The sequence below is a fragment of the Pinus tabuliformis genome, chromosome 2_2 (assembly GCF_031772625.1).
Source record: "Pinus tabuliformis cultivar Carrire ecotype Pingquan chromosome 2_2, CPIR1, whole genome shotgun sequence".
Lineage (NCBI taxonomy): Eukaryota > Viridiplantae > Streptophyta > Pinopsida > Pinales > Pinaceae > Pinus > Pinus tabuliformis.
The window spans coordinates 600,296,043-600,317,490 of record NC_142300.1 but is presented as its reverse complement, the minus strand read 5'-3'; positions in this window follow the sequence as shown (position 1 = coordinate 600,317,490).

The following is a 21,448-nucleotide window of genomic DNA, read 5'->3' as shown; positions in this document are numbered from 1 at the left end:
ATATAATTTTGGAATCGAAGTTTTGAACCATCCTCTGTGGTTCATCATCAAGATAGATCCATGAGTGAAGAAGTCAAGACTCAATAGTGTTAATAAATAAAGGTGAGGGTTAGGATTGGAAATGAATGGCAGCTAACAAATTTTGAAGGAGAGTGAATCGATTGATGATGATTTAATTCAGATTTAGTTTTAATTATATTTAATTTTTAATAATGATTTTAGTTATAGTTTTAATTTATATCTAGTTTTTTCTTGTTAAGACGGTTAATAATTAAAAAATTTGTAATCTAATCCATAAATTAATTGCTAATAAATTTTATTTATTGACACTTATATTTAATAGGATGTTTAAATTATTATTATTCTTATTATTATTATGAATGATAATTAATACCTAATATTTATTAATTATTATAAACTAAACTAATTTATTAAATTAAATTAATTTTTTGATTTTTCAAAGTATTAATGTTTACAAACTTTAATTAATTCATTATTAATTAATTTATAAAGTTTAAGAATTGAGATTAAAGTGAATTAAAGTTTTAGCTATGATTTAAAATTAAATTAAATTAAATTGAGATTTTAAATTATTTATGATTTTGTTTAAAATATTATAATATTATTAATGCTTATTATTAAAAATATTTTAATAAATTTTAGGGTTGATGTATTATAAGGAAGGCCTAGAAAGGCCAAACTTATCCATAAGAGGGCAATAAGAAGCTAGGAGAAGATGGAATCAGAGGTTAGAGTGGGAATCCAACTATCACTTTCCAACCATCATCGCGGTTAAGGTTGTTAGGGTGTTTTCCTATTTCGATGGCTTCTCTAAATTTTCTATGGTGATAATGATCAATCTTGGCCACCACACAGGAGTTCTCAATACAAATATGATGATTGGTTTTATTGGAGTGCTCAGCCAAAGCTGAGGTCTTGGAACAGTTATGTTTAATGTCATCGGCATGCTCTTGAATCCTAGTTAAGATTGATCAACCAATCTCACCAATCTAGGTTTTTCCACAAGAACAAGGAACCAAATAAACCCCTTTGTGGCATTTAGGATAAACCAAATCTTTTACTAACTTTAGGCAACTGCTGATGGTGTTCATAGGCTTGAAGGTGGTTTTTATATTGTTTTTCTTCGCAATATGCACAATTTTATCAGTGGTGCCCAATATGTAGGGAAGGTGGACGTTACCCGCATAATCATCCCTTCGTTGTTTGATTTTAGGATTCTCCACCTTCTTGAAAGCTTTGATTTCTTGGTGTCGTCTATATCCATTATTTTCAAAAATATCCATGAGATGGTCCTTCTCTTGTTCAAAATGTTCATGATCTGAAATGTGAACAACCCTGGTTGCTAGCGTGTCCAGAACCCCAAGTTTTTGAGCAGGATGATGGTGAGTGCTGGCATGAAGGTAATGATCTATGTGGGTCTTTTTACGATAGACCTGGTGAGATATGGAGCCATCTTGGTTTCTCTTGATAAGGATGTCAAGAAAGGAGAGGTTGACATTCTCTTCCACTTCCAATGTAAACTTGATAGAATTTGATTGACTTTTGAGTTGCTTCAAGAAAATGTCTAAATTTTATTTTCCATGAGGCCAAATAATATAAGTGTCATCGACAAATATTTTCCAAAGTTTAGGTTTTAATGGGGAGGATTCAATAGCTTTAGCTTCAAATTCATCTGTGAACAGATTGGAAATGATGGGAGACAAAGTTGATCCCATAGCTACACCACAAGTCTGCTCATATATGTCATCTTTAAAATTGAAAAGGGTTGATTTCAAACAAATTTCTACCAATTTAGCTGTGTCATGATCAATGATTTTATGGATGAATTCCATGGCTTCATCTATGGGAATGTTAGTATATAAAGATTTTACATCAAAGCTAACCAAGATGTCACATTGGTCTAGCTTTATTTGTTTGATCTCATTGATGAAGTGATTAAAAATCTTTGACAAAGGAATTGGTGTTCCATACCATGGGTTTGAGTTTCTTAGCAAGATATTTTGCGAGATGGTAAGTAGGACCTCTAATGGTGCAGTCAATGTGTCTTATGAGGATACCTTCTTTGTGAATTTTAGGGGCTTCATAAATCCTGGGAGTGTAGGGATTGGTTTCAATGAGATTTTAATGTTGTGTTCTTTGCTAGATTTTATCAAGTTATTTACATTCCTAGAGATCTTTCTTATGGGATTCTTCTTTAATTTAATGTAACAACCACTATTGGTCAGGTGATCTAGCATATTCTCATTATAATCATTTGTGTTCATTATAACAGTCGCCCCACCTTTGTCAGATTTCAAGACCACAATATTAGGGTTTTGGTTTAGGGTCTTAAGAGCCAGATATTCTTGTTTGGAAATGTTGCTTCTAGGTGGTTGGGCTTTCCTAAGGGTGATGGAGCAATCCTATCTAACAGTTTCTTTAATTTTATCCGGTAAATTTTTAATCCCATATTCAATGCTACACAAAATGTCTTCTTTGGGTATGGTGCGAGGGGAAAGGGCAAAATTCAAGCCTCTGAAGGAGCCCTAGAGTGACTTGGTCAACATGTGTGTTGGAGAGATTCACTATATGTTTTCTTACTTTCTGAGCATTCGAACTCATTGTCATGTTTCTAATTTCTATGGATTGGTGTGATGCCCTACCATCTAACCTATGCTCGTTTTTGGAACCGTATTCACCGGAAGCATTATTACAGTTGTTGTTGTTCGATTGTGCCATCGAATTGTTAATAATTTGTTCAATCATCTCAATCATATCATCGGCAATTGAAGGATCCTTTGTGGATTCTGAATCAGTTGCAACAATCGTTATTGCTCTAGGATTATTTCGGTGGATGCAACCTCATATTTTCCATCTATCCTAAGCTCGTTCTTGGAAACGCAGTCACCGCAAGCCTTATCGGTGTTTTTGTTCGATGATGCTATTCCAATCTTCAAAGACATGTTGTCTACTACGGATTGTTTCATGGATATTTTTGTAACCATATAAACCTCACCATCCTTATGTCTGGAAACGTATTTTTTGTTCTCGCTTAGTTTTTTAGATTATGCAGCAGCTACAGCAGTGGTTATAGCTCCAAGATTAGTTATATACATTTGAGGCAATGTTAGGTAGTTTGAGGGATGACACGTTATTTCAACGAGTTGTGAGGGTTGTTTGGCAGTGGCCTGGGTTCATCAGAACAAGCGAATTAAGATATGAGATTAGCTCCAAGATTAGTTATATACATTTGAGGCAATGTTAGGTGGTTTGAGGGATGACACGTTATTTCAACGAGTTGTGAGGGTTGTTTGGCAGTGGCCTGGGTTCATCGAGAACAAGCGAATTAAGATATGAGATCTCTGTAGAATTTATTTTGGAGTGAGACCGAGGTTCATCAGAGGTTGCTATAGATATGAGATAGATTATTGATTTCTTAGTCAGTTTTTCAAATTTAAGAGTTTTTTGATGCATTTTTTTTCTTCAATCTTAAGGGATTTCAGTGCTAAGTAGGCATATATTCTAGACAAGAGCGCTGGATCAATGGGGTTAGATAAATTTAAGTGTAGGTTTATATATTTTTTATTTAATTAGTTAAGGTGAACACAAATATTCCATATTTCTGATTAGAGAAGAGATTGGCTAGATTTAGTGAAAATATAATTATTTCTGGAGCTTTTGAGGTTGTGTTTGATGCAAGAAAATGAAGGAATAATGGAGTTGTCTTTGCAACGTCTCTCAAAGGTGAACCTGGCTTTTTATTTGCAATTAGTGATCTAAATTGTTCTAGTGTACAAACTTCTTGTAATTTCTCCCTCCCATACAAGTTGAAAATTATTGATTTGAGGCTTCTGTGATCTATGATAATTGTGGTGTTATCTCATGGAGTCATCTCATATATTTTTGGAATCGATGTTTTGAACCATCCTCTGTGGTTCATCATCAAGATAGATCCATGAGTGTTATTTATTTATTGATTTGAGGCTTCTGCGATCTATATTATTTGTGGTTTTATCTTCTCAAGTCATCGCATATATTTTTCGAATCAACCTTTTGAACCATCCTCTGTGGTTCATCATCAACATAGATCCATGAGTGTTATTTATTAACACTTCAGAAGTCAGACTAAATAGTGTTAATAAATAACACTCATGGATCTATCTTGATGATGAACCACAACGTTGATTCGCGATGACTTGAGAAGATAAAACCACAAATAATATAGATCGCAGAAGCCTCAAATCAATAATCAACTATATCATCGAATTTTGTAGCCTTTTAATCCAGAGTCAAATGTGATACGTGGAGCATTCATATTTTTCACAATCTATACGAACTTTTCATGTGCATTTTCTTTTCGAATCTCTATGTTTTCATATTCATAAATAATGTTTTCCATTCTTTTGATTCTCTGAAACCATGCAAATTTTATTTGCTTCATTCCATTAGCATTTGGAAGTTCCTATCGTTTTTCTCTACATCAGAAACTAAATAAAGTCTCTATTTGAAAGAAAATAAGTCAATGTTCATGAAATACCTGTCTCCTTCAAGATCACAATGAATGCACTAAGAAAATGACTTAGTTCTTTGTATCAAATGCTCCAGATTAGAAACCTTGATTTTTTATGGATAATTAGCCCTTGTTTTTTTATCAATGCATTTTAACATTCTTCGCTCTACTCTCTAAATTCTAGAAACAAGTTTTTGAATATAGTCATTTCCAAGTGTGTGTTAAATATACCCTCCTCATTAAAGTTTTTAATTACTTCAACTTCACTTAAGTTAAAAGGATGGAAAGTATATGTGAGATCTATAACATGAGTGTCATTCTTCACTGTGATTTCTCCAACAGTAAATGAAAAAGAAATGAATTGTTTTGCCTTTTTGCTTTGAAATAAATTTAGAGAGTTAAGATATTTCCTACAGAATTCAACAACAAAGTACCTGTTTATAAAAAATTTCGACAATCACAATGGCTTATCTTGAAATTGATAAATTTGAATTTGCATATTAATTTCTCTTTCTTCATGCATAGCTTTGACCCATAGGAAAACTTATGCATGTGTAGATATTTGATGATGTTGTTGTCTAGTTATCATGTAATTGGCTTGTTTTACAAAAACATCTTAAATTAGAAAAATTTTAATGAAGCATTATGCTTCCACAATATACTAGGACACTGGAACTGCATTGGTTCTTGATTCACATTGACTTTACGATTACATGGAAAACCACAAAATCCATCGCCAGAAATCAAAGCTACTATGAGATATTCCATCATGAAGAACATGTTCATATTGGATAAATTTCCTAATTGAGAATATAATTCATTAGAAATGATATCATCCCATTCAAATACACATTCCTTTTTGTATGTGTAATAAATCATATAGAGAATGAATTTTGGTACTATTTTTGTAGTTTCTTGGTCCATGACACATGCACAAAGCCAAAAAAAAACATCCCTAAATGATTGTTTAAACAAAAATATATCTAGGATAGAAATATTGTAAGGAAATTGGTAACTTGGCAAATAGAAATCTCTAACAACATTGGCCTCACCTACTTTCAAGGTCGCGAAACTATTTGCTTTAGAAAATGTCAAACACATATTAGATTTTGATGACTTGAATATCTGTCTCAATGTATTTGAATTCAGAGGAATCCTTCTTGTTGGTAGCAAAATTATTCTTATTTTTTAATCAATTTCTTTTGCACACAAATGAAAAATTTCCTTGAAATCAAAAACCTCTCGCACACATGCAACACTCTCTAAGATACTAGTTCAAATATTCTTATTGTTCTTCTCTTTTGTTGGCAGATTCACATTTCGCTCATATGCAATTGAACAGTGAAAGTTCCCATCGATACAACCAAGTAATTTAACGATATCAGTTTAGATAAATTATCTACTTTGTCTTCTAACTATGTTCATTTTGTAGCTATAAACACTTTTTGAATCAATAACACTCTCAATACCACTGAGTTGCATAATTGTAACACCTCCTCCCATATCTACCCACTTTACCTGGCTTGCTCGGGTAAACATGAGATGAGGGCTACTATGACATGACCCAACCTCCTAGCTTCATTAATGAAGTGGAGTCAACAATCGAAAACTTTACTAACCTTCCTCGGCAGCTATAGGACCCCTAGGAGCTAAACAATAACTCTAGGTGCCCAAATCATGAGTTGGATAGTTATTTTACTGACCTAAACTACTAGCCACAAGCATAACACTGCATCCACGCAACTATAGGCCCATAGTAGCATGCATAAGCCTAAAAGGTAGTGATTGCAGTCTCAATTTCTCAGTTTTGAGCATGCAACCCTAGAATCAGTGCCACATTTTCAAGGTTGGCCTCTAGACCACTGCCCAAAACTTAATGAGACTTTCTATAATGATAAATGACATCAAGAAAAAGGCACTCATACAAAATTTTCTCAAAGACTTGACCTAACCAAGCCTCACCATGTTAGTCATTTCGTCAAACACATTGTGAACATGTAATCTACAGGTCATAAATGCATATCTGAACATAAGCGTCTCATAATTATCTGAAAATAATCAAGAAGGTTTGATGCCTTCTCATAATAGCTGCAATAACATCTATTACATCATGCATTCATTAACCATTCATTTACCAATCAAAACATGTTAGGTGTCGTAACTATATATTGTCATGAAATCATGCTTATAGCCAACATATAACTAGAATAATGAAAATGATAGGAAAACCATTAAAGCCACATAATAAAAATTATAAATACTCATGAAATACAAGAGGAGCTCTTATTAACATATGAGAAAGCCAACTAATTCTGGGACTTCCATGTACCACCCGACCATAGATTGGGATGAACCAAATATTTCTTTCAGTCAATCACCCCTGCACCATATTCCAAGCATGAATGTGGGACTCAAGAAAAAAAAAGTAGGGCTTCCTCAACCTTTACTGTAATCCCACCAAAATTGGTTAAGGGACTCTTAGGCCCGAAATAAGCACCTACAAAACTGGGCGTTACTGCAATCCTGCCAAAAATGATTAAGGGATCACTAGGCCCAAAACAAGGACATACACTACCAGGATTTACCGCAATCCCACCAACATCGGTCAAGGGATTCCTAGGCCCAAATAAGCTTGGATGCCTCTAGATTTTTTCACCAATACCTTGAGGAATTTTCGTGTCTCCACCCTCAGGCTTTACCGAAATCTCGCCAAAATTTGTTTAAGGGATATCTAGGCCCTTGGGAATTTTCCTGAGACCACCTCACCTGGTTCCAAAACCATCTGGAAATCCAAAGCTAAAACAAATGAAAAGATCCCATCACACCATGGCTATCTAGAAATGGAAAGGCAAGTTGTTACACATTATTTTTTCGCATTAGGCAAATGACCATCGGTTTGGATCTTTCGCTATCCATAATTGTGTTACAAATCATCCCCTTGCAAGCCTATAATCCAAACTATCCCAAAGAGAATGAAATTCCTAAGTCCCAAGGCTCAAAAACCTATTTTTGGCTTCCTACGCAGTTTCCTAGTCAATTTCAGCACATCTGCAGAAGATTCCATTATAAACTGTGCATAAGTGTGCTCTATCTTACACTATGGTCTGTGCACATGACTTAACACATGTACAAAAAAAAAATTAAAGTCTATAACTATTTTTAGTCAAATCTTTCCCAACTGACAAGCTTTGAATGGATGCATATTCAACCATGATCCCTCCCATCATGAATATACTTCCCTCTCTTTGTGGAACCCCTATCCCACCATTTGTGGATCTCATCCCTTGGGAAATGGATCCCAAACCTCCCCCTCTTGGCCTATAAAGCTAACACAGGCTTGAGGATTGGGGAGTACCATTGAAGGTAGGATTATGCCGTAGAAATAAGGCTAGGAGGTTATTCATCCAAGGAGAGGATTCGACATTGTGAGAAGAGGCTTGTGACATCAAGGCTTTGAGTTTGTAAGTTTGATTTCCATTTCACTAATATAAAATCAATTGTTATTTCCCAATTATATCTTCTTTGATATCATTTGTGGGATTACTTGATCACTCACATAGGTTATGATTGCTTATTGATTCAATTTATGATATATGTTGAGTTAACTAGTTCATTTATCTTTCATTCTATCTACTAGATTCTTTGATCTTTTGTGTGTTTTGTCTATAAAGATCTCCTCCAAGACATCATGGAGAAGTTGTGGGAAGTGATGGAACAATTTCTAAAGCATCAAGGAGAAGCTAATGGTTGACGGCATTGGAAGGGACTTTATCAGGAATTTCGATTAGACGGTAAGTGACCTCTCTCATATTGTTTGTTTCAGTCAATCATAAGCTAGGGAAAAGTAGCAGTTATTTATTTTTTGATACTAGATTTCTCTAATGTCTAGGGAGATCCATCTTGTCCACAAGAGGGATTAGTCCGCCTAACAAATTGGTGACTCCATTGGGGATGTCTCACTCTCCATTATTCTATTTATTTTGACCTTTGATCCTTTAGCCATAGCCCTCTTTGAGTGCTTGGAAATATTGAAAATTTGAATTTGAATTTTATTTGACTTGTTTTTATTTTATTTTTAAATTTCTCATTGTGTGCACTTTAGCTTTACGCATAAAGCGTACTTCTACGCACTTTTACTTTTTCAATAGTGTGTATGTGCCCTATTTTTTCCTATGACCTGTGCACATACCTGGAATTTTTTAAAATTTCAATTTTCTCTTCAAAAAGTCCAGAGATTTTGATTTTTCCTATATAGTTACACTTGTTTATACCTTCTTTGAGTCTCAGATAGTCAAACTGAGTGTTTTGAAAGGATTTACTTGTAATTTTCTTGTTTTCGCAAATTAGGGTAAAGCCTCATATGGTGAGTGGTCGATTAATCAAAATAAAGATCAATTAGTCTTGGTTTGCTATCTTACTATATTTCTTCTTTCAATCGGATCATATCTTGTGTTTATTTTTCTCTTTTGTGAAATATTTTTTGTAAGTGAAAAGCAATGATTTACAAGAATGAGTATTGTTTATGAAAAGTGCTTCTTATGCTAGTTTTGAAACAAAAAGTCATTTTTCTTCCATTACTGAAGTATTTATGAACTATACTCTTGACTGCATTGAAATCATAGCATTCAATAAGGAAAATTCATTTTAGCGTTGATTGGCTTTTTCTTGCATTTTAGAAATTTTCAAGTGATTGTATGTCAAAGAGAAAAGTTTCTTGATTTTTTGAGTTATTGGGAAAAGTGAAATTTTGAAAGTTAATTTCAGTATTTAGGTAATTATAAATTGGACATCTGCATTTAGGAAAAAGGATTTAGTGGAATTTAATAGTTTTTTTACATTTCTGTTGAAAAATTGAAAAGACTCTTTCCTTACTTCAGTTAGAAATTCATTGAAAAGAGAAGATTACAATTTCATGTTTGATTGCATTACGATTTGCGTCAAGTCATAATTCCATCAGTTTCACGTCCATTACATTTGAGTAAATAATAACTCTTAACATTAGCGCTAATAAAATAAATATATAATTTTTTATTTTTTTAAGGCTCTTTTCCACCTACATAGATCAGGTTGCAGGTCTTTGGAATAGGGAGGTGAGTTAACTTTCCAAAGTTGCAAACAAACATTAGTATCTTGTGATAAGGAGAAAAATCCATTTACTACAATTTGACTCTAGGAAGCTCCCCTTACAAAGGAGTTAAGAACGAGATCATCTCAAATCCAGTGGAGTGATAGACCCCACGTCATTGGTTATGGTAGAGTGATTTTCATGTATTAAAAATTGTGTCAAAAGGTACTTGGGAGTAAACCTAAAATTAACCATGTTGAGGAACTTTCAAGGGGATTGAGTTGTGTTACTTTTCCCTTGCGTGTACATCTGATCTGTGACTATCCCCCTAGGTTAAATTGTTTTACATGGTAACCTTAGAGACCATAATCTTAGGGCTATTACCTGAGGTGAAGGTGGAGAGTAAGTCTCCGTTGTACCTGGAATAGACGTTGGCTAGAATCACTTGGACCTTTTTGGGGGGGATTATACATTCGAGATGGCATAAATGAAGTTTACTTGCACCATATCGTGTACATTAGGTTTTTTTTCAGCGTAACTAGTTCCACCTACTCTATCTTTAGCCACTCTTCACTTTGATATCTACGATGTTGGATTTCATCACCAACTAGTGATTTCGCCATGAAAAGCTTGTTTGCGTGGTTTGAATCCTAAGATTTACTAGCACATGTTATTTGCTTGTTTTTACTTTTTAAAGACCTTAGGATTGGATTGTGAATATTGTTTGGTTTATTGATCAAATTTAATCCTAGTTGATTCACCAAGGCATTCACGTAGAATGCATGGTAAACCCCCTGAATTTACACCTAGTCAATTGGAAAAGATTAAAACTGAAAGGTCAAAATCAACAGGATCTAGAACCTCATAAAAACCCGAAACGTGTACAGTTTTATAATATGAGACAATAGAAACCAAAGTGAATCCAATAGAAGAAGTAGAATCAGGTTTAGCTCATTCTGGCCCATAAATCACCAAAGTTGTTCGAACTAAATCTGATTCTGGTGAAGTTTCAAACACAAAACTAACCAAACCAGAAGTAGAAGAACCTAAGTCTGATATTTCTCAACCTGAATCACCTTTGGTTGTTATAGCTCCTACTCCTACTCCACCTTCACCTCGAAGGAAGGTGATAATTACGACTTGATTAGCCCTTTATTTAATTAGCATTGAAGATATTACTGGGAACGAGGAGGAAGAATCACCTCGTACTCTAGTTACCATTAGTGAACCTTTTGATCCAAGAGTTTTTCCAAGAATTACTTTCACTCCTTTCTAACCTAATCCTTGGTATTCTACTCCTTTGAACATTTTAGGTCCTAGTTTTCCACCTCGCCGCATTCCTTGTTATTCACCAAGAAGAACCATGTCAGAAAATCCTCTTGGGAGCCAACCTAATAATTCATTTATGTTTACCATCTCTCCAGAATCACTATTGTATGGTGGTCCGTCAGTTCCGGTTGGGTACCACTCACTTATTGGGACTTTTTTAGGAGCTACTCCTTCTCCTCAACCTTCTACGTGGTCATCTAATTTATCTACATCTATTGTTCAGAGCATGACATCCATGCCTGAAGTTCCTACGAAATTAGACCAATACGTTCACATGGTATCCAGTAACTTAGGTAATCCTCAGGTAACCCTAATTGGTATTTATTACTTACCTAGGGGGAACCACCATATCATCCACCTGGAGGACAACCTGTTGTCGGATCTTATCCTACAGTTGGAGGACAACGTTTTGTTAGAACTATGGTCAAATACCTCAACTCCGTTTGAGTCAACTTGTTGTAGCTCAACCTTTGATTGGTACTCCTTACCCTGGGATGAATACTATTTGGAATCGTGATTTTTCTCAATAGTTTTCTCTAGGTGCTCAACAAGTGCCAGTTTATCAACTTCTTTAGCCTACTGGACAATCTATTCCTCAAATACCTATTCCAAGTATTGTTATACCTATCTAGAAACCTGTTGAGGGAATTCCACAAACACCTGTCCAAGGAATTTCTCAAAAACCTGTTTAAAAACCAACTTAAAAAAATGTTCAACAACCAGTTCAATAACTTGTTCCAAGTATGCCTCAAACACTTGTTCAAACATCTATTCTCCAGTCGGTTCCAATTTCACCTCAGACATCTATCCTAGGAGTATCACAAATGACCGTTCAAGTTACCCCTCAAATACTTGTTCCACAGAATACATAGGCCATCCCTCAGGCATCTTCATATCAAACTGGTCCTACCTTCTAGTCTACACCACAGATTCCTATCGGGCAACCTGGTACAGGAACAATACAAACACTTCTTCAAGGCCAACCTTTCCAAATCCCATGTTTTTAAGTTCATGCTTATCAGGTTACCTTTTCAAGGTCAAGTTTTTCAAACTCCACCTTTCCAAGGTCAAGCTTTCCAAAACCAACCTTTTCAAGGTCAATTTATCCAAATTCAACTTGTTCAAAGTCAATTTGTTCAAGGTCAACCTTTGAAAGCTCAACCTATACATGGGAAATATTACTTGGGTCAAATAGGTCAAATTCAAACTTTCTAGAGTCAACCAGACCTTGGTCATACTTATCAAGTCCCTGTTCAACCTCAACTTTATATGATTCGCCTTGGTTACCCTAGTGGAATAAAAATTCCACCCGCACAGGATATTCTAGGATATCCTAGGTATCCTCTTCCAGGAGTTGGACTTAATCCCCAAGGTTATCAAAATCTGCAGAAAGACCCTAACCGACAATTATCATTCATTGCAACCCTAGATTTACCTAATTTATCCCAGCTAATGAACGATCCTATTTATTATTATACTTTTTGACAGGAAATTCCCTCCGAGTTACCGAGTGACATACTGAAGTTTGAAGGAAAATTAGGAGAAGACCCATACAATCACGTGATGACATATCATCTTTGGTGTGCATCGAATTTCTTAATCGATGATTCTATCAGACTTCACCTTTTCCAATGAAATTTAACTGGTTTAGTAGCCAAATGGTACATTGAGTTACCTCACATTTATTTCCATAACTTTAAGTCTCTATCAACAACATTTTTGACCCATTTCTAGCTACCAATTTGATACGACACTGGTACCAAACTATTGACTTCATTAAAACAATCAAAATCCACTCACATTTCTGATCATATACACGAATGGAGATGTAGGCATCGGTTGATCAAAGTTTTTATTTCAGATCAGATTTTAGCTAAATGTTTTATGAAGTCATTTCTTCCCATTATTACCAAGGATCTTGATAAGGTAGGTGTCGTGAAAAAACAGAAGGTAATTTCTCGTGCCTAGTACTTAGACTTATTCTATACCCAATCAGGCACCTTGTACGAGAAAATCCTAAATTTACCCCACCCAACAATTTTGAATGATCAAACATATTCAACTCTTACAAGATCTAATGTCGTTGATGGTATAATAGGTTCTGTCAACCAACAGTATAAGGGTAAAAAGAAAAATTCTAAAAGTACTCAGACTTTGGCCATTAGATATTCACCCATTGAACACCTTTCTCTAGAAACCATTTTTGAAATAAAGGTCGTAGAATCAAGTATTGGCAAGAGTCAATCATCTAGAGGTAAAAAGAAAGGGAAATCGTAAATCGAAACAAAATTCTTATTCGAAAGAGAAACCCATTAAAAATGAACCTACTAACGCGGAATGGAGACCTCGTTATCCTTTCCTGATATGTAATGAGGATCATTATACGAAGGAATTCCCACATTGGGCAGAGGTTACCAAGTTCATTAAAGGTTCTCCAACTCCTATTGTTTTTAAGGATCCCTTTCCTTCTCAAGACAGAAAAATGGTTTCACATAAAACATATTCTTCTTCCACACCACAAGATACCATGATTATGTATTTGTAGCATGTTATGGTAGCAACAAGATCAAAATATTACGGATCTAAGGGCCCTATAGATAATGGGAATAAGACTACTTCACCTAGTAAACCTTCCAGTTCAATTCCTACTCTTTCTTTTGAGCCATTAAAGATCGAGAAACCTAATCTTGACATGATGATTCAATCATCTCCCAAAGGTGTTCTTCGAAAATCGTCTTTCAACCCACATGCTAGAGATTCAAAAAACTATAACATTGTTGAAGACCCGACTATGTATCCTTTAGCAATGTCAACTCTAGAAGTGATGCAAACATGCCCAACACAAAGAAAGTGAGTATTGTCAGCTATTGGATCTATTGATCAGCATGATTCTAATCTTATTATCTTTGATCTTGAAAGTCATGTACCTAGACTAGCACATCAACTCGTATTCCACATTCCAATTTTTCTCAAAACCAGATGAGTGATTCGCACAGTTATTGACAAAGGAGCTTCCATGTGTATCATGTCTATTGCTTGTTGGAAAGCTTTAGGTCCTAAAACTATCAATAATTCACCTACAACTCTGAAAGCCTTTGATGGAAGCAGTTTTCACCCTTATGGAATCCTAAATGATTAGCCCATAGAGATAGAAGGTAAAATAATCATGACTAAAGTTGAATTTGTTGATGCTCAGCTCGGTTAGCTTGGTTGAAGTTGGACCAATGTTATGTATGCAGTGGTCTCCTCACTTTTCCATGTGATATAATTTCCCAATAAAGGGAAAATTTTCAAAGTAGACCATTTTTCTTACTACACTTCCAACCCTAAATTTACAGGTAGCATACCTTTTGTAAAAAAAAAAGTACTCCTTATGAGCATATTGGTGTTGGTTTTCTCAAAGACACATCACTGTTGGGAACCTTTGCACTCCCTCCACCGAACTTTCCTTCTAATTTTTCCAAGGTTAACATTATTACATCAAGTACTAAGGAATCCTCTTATCCATGGATAGTGCCTATAGAGTCTGAATTGACCTCTTATGGCAACGAGATGCCTTTGAGCCCACTTGAATTGTATTATTAGGTAGTTTAATAATTTTCCTACCCACCATATTCTCAGATTGATCAAGTGAATGCAATCAATTATGATTATTCTCATTTACCTTAGTTAGAACCAATTTCACTTCATGATCCTTTCAACAATACATTTTTGACTGATGAAACTATTATGGAGGTCATGACTTTAGACGAAATTCCATGGGATTATTATCATCATTATTCATCTTTTCTCCCGAAACCTGATAAAATCAAGAATTATTTTTCAACTATGTTTTCGCCTGAGATCGTAGATAGTCCTAAATCGCCCATGTCAGTCTTTCAAGCTAAATTGTAAAAGAATTTTGGAAACATATCTACACCAATTTCCATTTATATCTCAGTCAAAATAAGGATTATTGCAAATATTCACATAGGTGCTTCATGCTCCCTTGAATAAATTCAAATGTACAAAGCCATATTTCAAGAATTTTGCTACATTTTTTCCTAGTCCTATGAGGAAATGCCAAGAATTGACTCGAGCATTACTGTGAACGAGATTAAGGCTTAGAGATGAAAAACCTATTAGACAATGATTACGTCCAATGCATCCACAAAAGGTTGCTACTATTAAAGATGAGGTTGAGAAACTACTCAAATCAGGTTTCATCTACTCGGTTCCCTTGACTGATTGGGTGTCCACTATTGTACATGTTAACAAGAAGCATGGAACTATCAAAGTATGCATTGATTATAGGGATATCAATAAGGGTTTTCAAAAGGACAACTATCATACCCCTTATATCGATCAAAACATTAATGATTGTGCAGGAAACAAAATATTTTCATTCATGGATGGATTTTCTGACAACAAGCAAATCAACATACTCCTAATTGATCAACATAAAACTGTGTTCATCTATTAAACCTTCCAATGGGCTATGTCTTATGAATTTCACAATGTCAAGCATATTGTGCAACCTTATTTGGATGACTTTTCAACTCATTCGTTGAGACGTGAAGATCATCCAATGCATTTGAGAGATAGCTTTATCAGGTGTTGTCACTACGATATACGCTTGAATCCTCACAAATTTATTTTTTGTGTGCAATGCAGTTGAATTCTATGATTTTTCGTTTCAAAGGAAGGCATTCATGTCGATCTGCTCAAGGTTGAGGCAATTCTGAATCTGCCTCCTCCTTCCAACCTTCGCCAACTCTACAGTTTACAAGGGAAAACAAAGTTTCTACGTCGATTCATCTAGAACTACGTTGAGTTAACTAAAGGTTTTACTCGACTATTGGAAAAGGGAATCTCATTTACTTGGGATGAAGTGGCTCAAAAATCCTTTGATGCACTTAAAAATGTGTTGGCACTTACACCATTGTTGCATCCTCCCGATTATCATTGAGACTAATTTTTGTATTTAGTTGCATCTGATGTCACTAATGGCATGGTTTTAGTTCATGGAGATGAATTGAATGATGATAATGTGATATATTACTTGAGCATAAATATTACCAAAACTAAAGCAAAATATGCACATGTGGAGAAATTGGCCTTGGTAGTCGTTCAAGTTGTCCAACGATTTTGTCACTATATTCTATTGCACAAAATAATAGTGGTTTCTGATTGCAACCATATGGTATACATTCTTATGAGGAAATTTCTAGGGGAAAGTATTCCAAATGGATAGTTATCCTTCAGGAATTCAATTTGGAATTCATAAAATCTAAATCTAAGAAATCTCTAGTGTTTACTAAATTATTATGTGAATTTCCCCATACTGAGACGGAAATCGTGGCACATGATTCTCTTCCAGATGAATCTCTTTTTATTATTATTACTTTAGACCCCTGGTATGGAGATTTCATTATTTCTCTTCAAAGCCAAACATTTAGACTGTAATTGAGTCTAACTGATCGTCATCGTATTCGGGACCAATCCCAATAATACACGATTGTTGGTGATACACTTTATCGTTGTGGTGTTGATTCCATCTTCAGACGGTGTTTGAATCATGAGGAAGTCAAAAATGCATTGAATGATTGTCATTCTAGATCTTGTAATGGTCAAATGCCTGGGATTGCCGCTTCCCAAAAAATTCCATGTGCAGGGCATTTATGTCCTTCTATGTTCAAATATTGTATAACTACAGTCCAAAAATGCCCCAATTGTCAGATCTACGATCGAAAAATTCTTGCACACCCAACTCCTCTTCACCCAATCATTTTCATTGGTTCTTTTTCAAAATCGGGCATCGATTTCCTTACATGTAAACCCTCACTCAGTCGAGGGGAATGGGTACATATCCTTGCAGTAGATTATTTTACAAAATGGGTTGAGTTAATGTATGCGTACAAGGATGATGGTGAAACAGAAATCATTTTCATATTCAATCATGTGATTTCTAGGTTCGAAGTTCCACAAGCCATCGTCATGGACCATGGTCACCATTTTTGAAACTTTATGATGAGTGATATTACTGCAAAGCTAGGCCTGCATCATGACAGTTCTACTCCATATTACTCGCAGGAAAATGGCCAAGTAGAATTCGTTAACAAGGCTTTTACCACCATGATTAAATGGATTATTGAGATTCATAAACGAGATTGGCATGTAATGTTTTTTCGAGCCTTATGGGAATATCATACCATGTCAAAAAAATTCAACTGGTTTTACTCCCTTCCAACAAGTTTACGGTTTGGAAGCAATTTTACCTATTGAATGTGAAATGTCGTCTTTGAACTGGAAATTGAATTATTACCAGCCACTTATGTAGAGGAAGAATGTTTATTGTACTTAGCATGACTAGATGATACTCGTCATGATGTTGCATTAGCTAGCGAGGCCCAAAAGAAACAAGGAACATTGTGATCAAAATGTAAAACCTCATTCATATTCAAAATGGGATTTAGGCTTGGTCTATGATCAAGAGAACAATATGTTAGGTGCTGGTATTTTCGATCCCATGTGGCATGGCTCTTATATTCTAAAATGTGCATTGGACAAAGGGGACTATCAGTTAATTTATTACGATGACATTCCTTTAGGAAAGCCTAGAAATGGTCTTTACCTAAATAAATATTCTGCTTAAACTACTCAGTGAAGAATTTGTATATTGTTGTATCATATTTTATGTGTGGGAATTTTTAGTAGCATTTTACAATTTTCTACTACTTCTCCTGCTTATCTTGTGTTACACTTGATTTTAAGATGTCGATGCTCCCTCAAACTTACATTGGCTTTGTTGATGGCACCAGTCATAGTACTCGGAATTTGTCTTCTGCAACCTGGGTCATTTATTCACCCAAAGATGAGTTAGTTAGTATTCATGGGATATTCCTCAGTCGAATAATGAATAACAATGTAGAGTATAGCACATTGATTGGGATATTATTTGACACAATTTCATTTGGCATTCTTCGATTGATCATTAGGTTAGATTCTCAACTCATAGTATTACATTTGAATTGTGTCTATTCAGTTAGAAGCACTTGAATGTTAAGAATGTTTTTTCAAGTTCATCTCTTGGAGTGAGAGTTTGATTATATCGAGTATCAACATATTCCGAGAAGTTTAAACACATTAACTGATGAATTAGATAATTATGTGCTAAATTAGCATTTGTAAAATATCTATAAAAAAACAATATTCATCCATATAATGTACAAGATAGGCTGAAATAGAAGTAGTATTTTTCTTTAGTCAAATGTCTGTAAAAAGTGTAGATCTTAAAAAATAATCATCCAAAGACATGAGGCCCCATGGCCTTTATTATCTGGACATGCCGACACATCATAAAAAAGCAAAAATATAACCCTAAGACTATAAGCTACGCATGATGGTCATGGTAGCAGATAACAGCGCGAGATACTCGTCGTAGAAAGTGACTAATAGGTCCAGGAACCTCCACTGTGTGCCTCTGATAGCAGAGAGGAAAGTCATCAATCCCGACATCTGAGATGTCTAGAGTCAACCTCTCTAGGTTGTGCTCCAGCTCAGTCAATGCCTCTATTGCATCTGGGTTCTGCACTGTGGGAGCTATTGGCTGCTCATCGCGTATGTCATATCTCTGTAGCCATATTCACCTCACGAGCCCACATTGGCATGATCATTTCAGAAAATTATTTTTTGATGCCAAAAAACAACGAAAAATTAAAATATTCAAAAACAACCAAAGTGTGAAGTGTTACGCAATATTTTGTCACACCTCTTACACTTCCTTGTGTCATACCCCGGAGTACCAGAACATTGACAACTAGGTAGTGTACCCATCCTCATATGCAGACCAAATCCTCCCTAAAGAACTATTGAAAAGTTGCCTTGAGCCTTTCCTAAGAAAGATAAGCTCAAGACCCAAATTTCTGGGTCAGTGCGACTTTGACACTGCCCTCTCGTGCTGATTGAATGTTGCATTATAGGAGCCTATTGCTGTCAGTGCAGTTTTTACTTGGATACTTGTGCTGAACCCTTTAAGGGAAGTTTTACCAAACTGGAGGATAAGCTTCGTGATCTAGAGGCTTCTAGAACGACGAGTTGGATGTTTTTCGTTGTGGATGTGGTCGAATTCTCCCAATATTTCCATTTTATCTTATCCCTATAAGCTTCCTCCTTGAGATGTGGACCTTTCTCTATCTTTTGTGATATCCTAACTCCCTCTCCCTGCCTATAAATGCATCCCCCACCATTCCAAAATGGTTGGTCTATGATTACTTGCACCCTTATGTTGAGATAGTGCTTACATGTTATTCATTTTGGCTTAGAGAAGGAGTGCTTGGAGGGCTTGTGCTTGGACTTGGACATTCACTCAAGGAGGGCTTCCAACATCAAGACTTGGGTTGTATGATTCCTCTTTTGTTTATTAATATATAGAACTACTGGTTCACTTTCCATAAATGTTTGTGTTGATGCTTCATTTATCTTAATGCTCCTTGATCTGTTAAGTGGATTACATTTGAATTATGTTGGTTGCACTTTTATGCTTTGTTGTTTTTTTGGTTTCTTGTGTAGGTATTCAAATGCCATGAAGGGAGAGGATTGAGACTGGGGGAGAAAGTCATAAAGATATTCAACAAAGAAATGCATCATAGCATCAAAATGAGGTAGGTCTCCTTCCTCTTCTTTAATTTCGATTGTAGTCTAGGAAAGTGTCTTGTAGATTGTCTCATTTGTTGCTAGACCCACTCATTTGGCTAGAGGGATTCTTTCTACCCCCAGAGAGGATTTACCTATTCAACAAAATGTACACTCCACTGTGGAAGCTATAACATTTCCATCCATTTCTTTAATCTAATCCTTTGGTTAGTTTGACCAACCGTTGATTTCTCGGCTTGGGTGCATCAATCTAGGTTTATACAATTACTGGTTTCTGCTTGAGAGTGTTGAGTCTGGTATGATTTTTTAAACCTTTTTGTTTTTTCCTTCTTTTCTTCACCCAATGTGCTTTCTACTTTTATAGAAGTTCTACCAGTGCTAATTTAGGTTTACCATTTGCTTTGATCTACCTTTCAGCACTACTTTGCCTTTCACAGGCGCGTTGATCCCAAAGACTAGGAAAAATTAGGATTTCCTCTCATTTTCCAGTGTGTCTCAACCTCTGGGGGTGTTTTTCTAGTCTAATTTCATTGTGTTTGACTTGGTTTCTTTCCTTTAATGGTTGAAATTGTCTCTTTTCCTTTTTTTATGTGTGAATGAATTTAGATTGCCTTTTAGGGTTTCTAGGTCTAGGTTCCCCTTCACTCGTCACTTGGCTTGTCATTGAGAGATTGATTTTCTCTATTTTAGGAGTTCTTTTGCGATCATGACACCATTTTCAGTCACTTTCGGTTTACATTTGCGAAGTTGTTTTGGTTAGTATGGGATCATAGTTGTACTTTGAAAAGCACATTAGATCTGTTGGCAAACATAGATTATAATTTTTTTATTTAGTGAAACTAAAAGTATGTGCTTGTGTTGATTTCATTTGTTTCGAAAAGGAAAGTGAAAGAATTTCTTTGTTGAAGTACTTTGAAATGATTTTGTTTTATTCGAAACCAAAATGTGAATGAAACCTTCATTTTAGTTGTTTTGAATCCATTTTTTCCTTTTCTTATGCATTAGTTTGCATTTTTAATATCAAAGTGAAATAAAGGAACAAAAATATTAGCACATCTTAGTGAAGGAAAGGGATTTTGTTTCTTGTAAGATTACATTTTGGCATTGCATTCATTAGTGAAAGTGAAAGAGTAGTTTTCATTTTTACATGTCGCATTTGAAACGTTATGGAGATATGTTTTGATGCATTTTCTTAATTGATACATTTATTGCTTATACTCTCTTCCCTCGATAGCATAGAATTCATTAAAATGAAATTTTTTGTTTTTCTCATATAGTTGCATACTATAATTCAGGTGACATCGTTTGAGCCCGAAATTGAAACCTAATTCAAGAAAAACTTTGAAATTTACTGAATTAACCTAAGGAGCTTTTGGAACTTAACACAAACAATTAGATGTCTAGGCTAGAGACATGTTTCGATGTCTATAAACCTAGCAATTGTCGTTAACTGTATGCATTGTATCCCGGGGGTGAAATCTCGTTCTAGTACAAAAGTATATCGAAGCTTCTTTAGTACTTTAGGGTATATCGAAGGCACTTCAGTATGGAAAGTATATGGAAATTCTCTCACTGAACAACTATGCATTAGACAGTGCTAACACGAACTTGTTCTCCCTGTACTGTGGAGTATATATTGGGAGACCCCACTAGGTTTCTATATTTTAGCCACAAGTAACTGAGTTTGTTGCCTTGTAAACATGATACATCGAACACAACATTTGGAGATATTGGCCACCATATTTTAATTCCTTTGTTTCAGCTAAGTTGTATATTCCTCCGGTTCACGGATACCTGGTAAACCCTCTTTCCTAGTACACCCCTTTTGATTTTTTTTTTTTCGTTAAGTTCTAAAAGTCAACTGTCCACAATAATATGCTGAACCCATGAAGTTATTTTTTGACCTCATA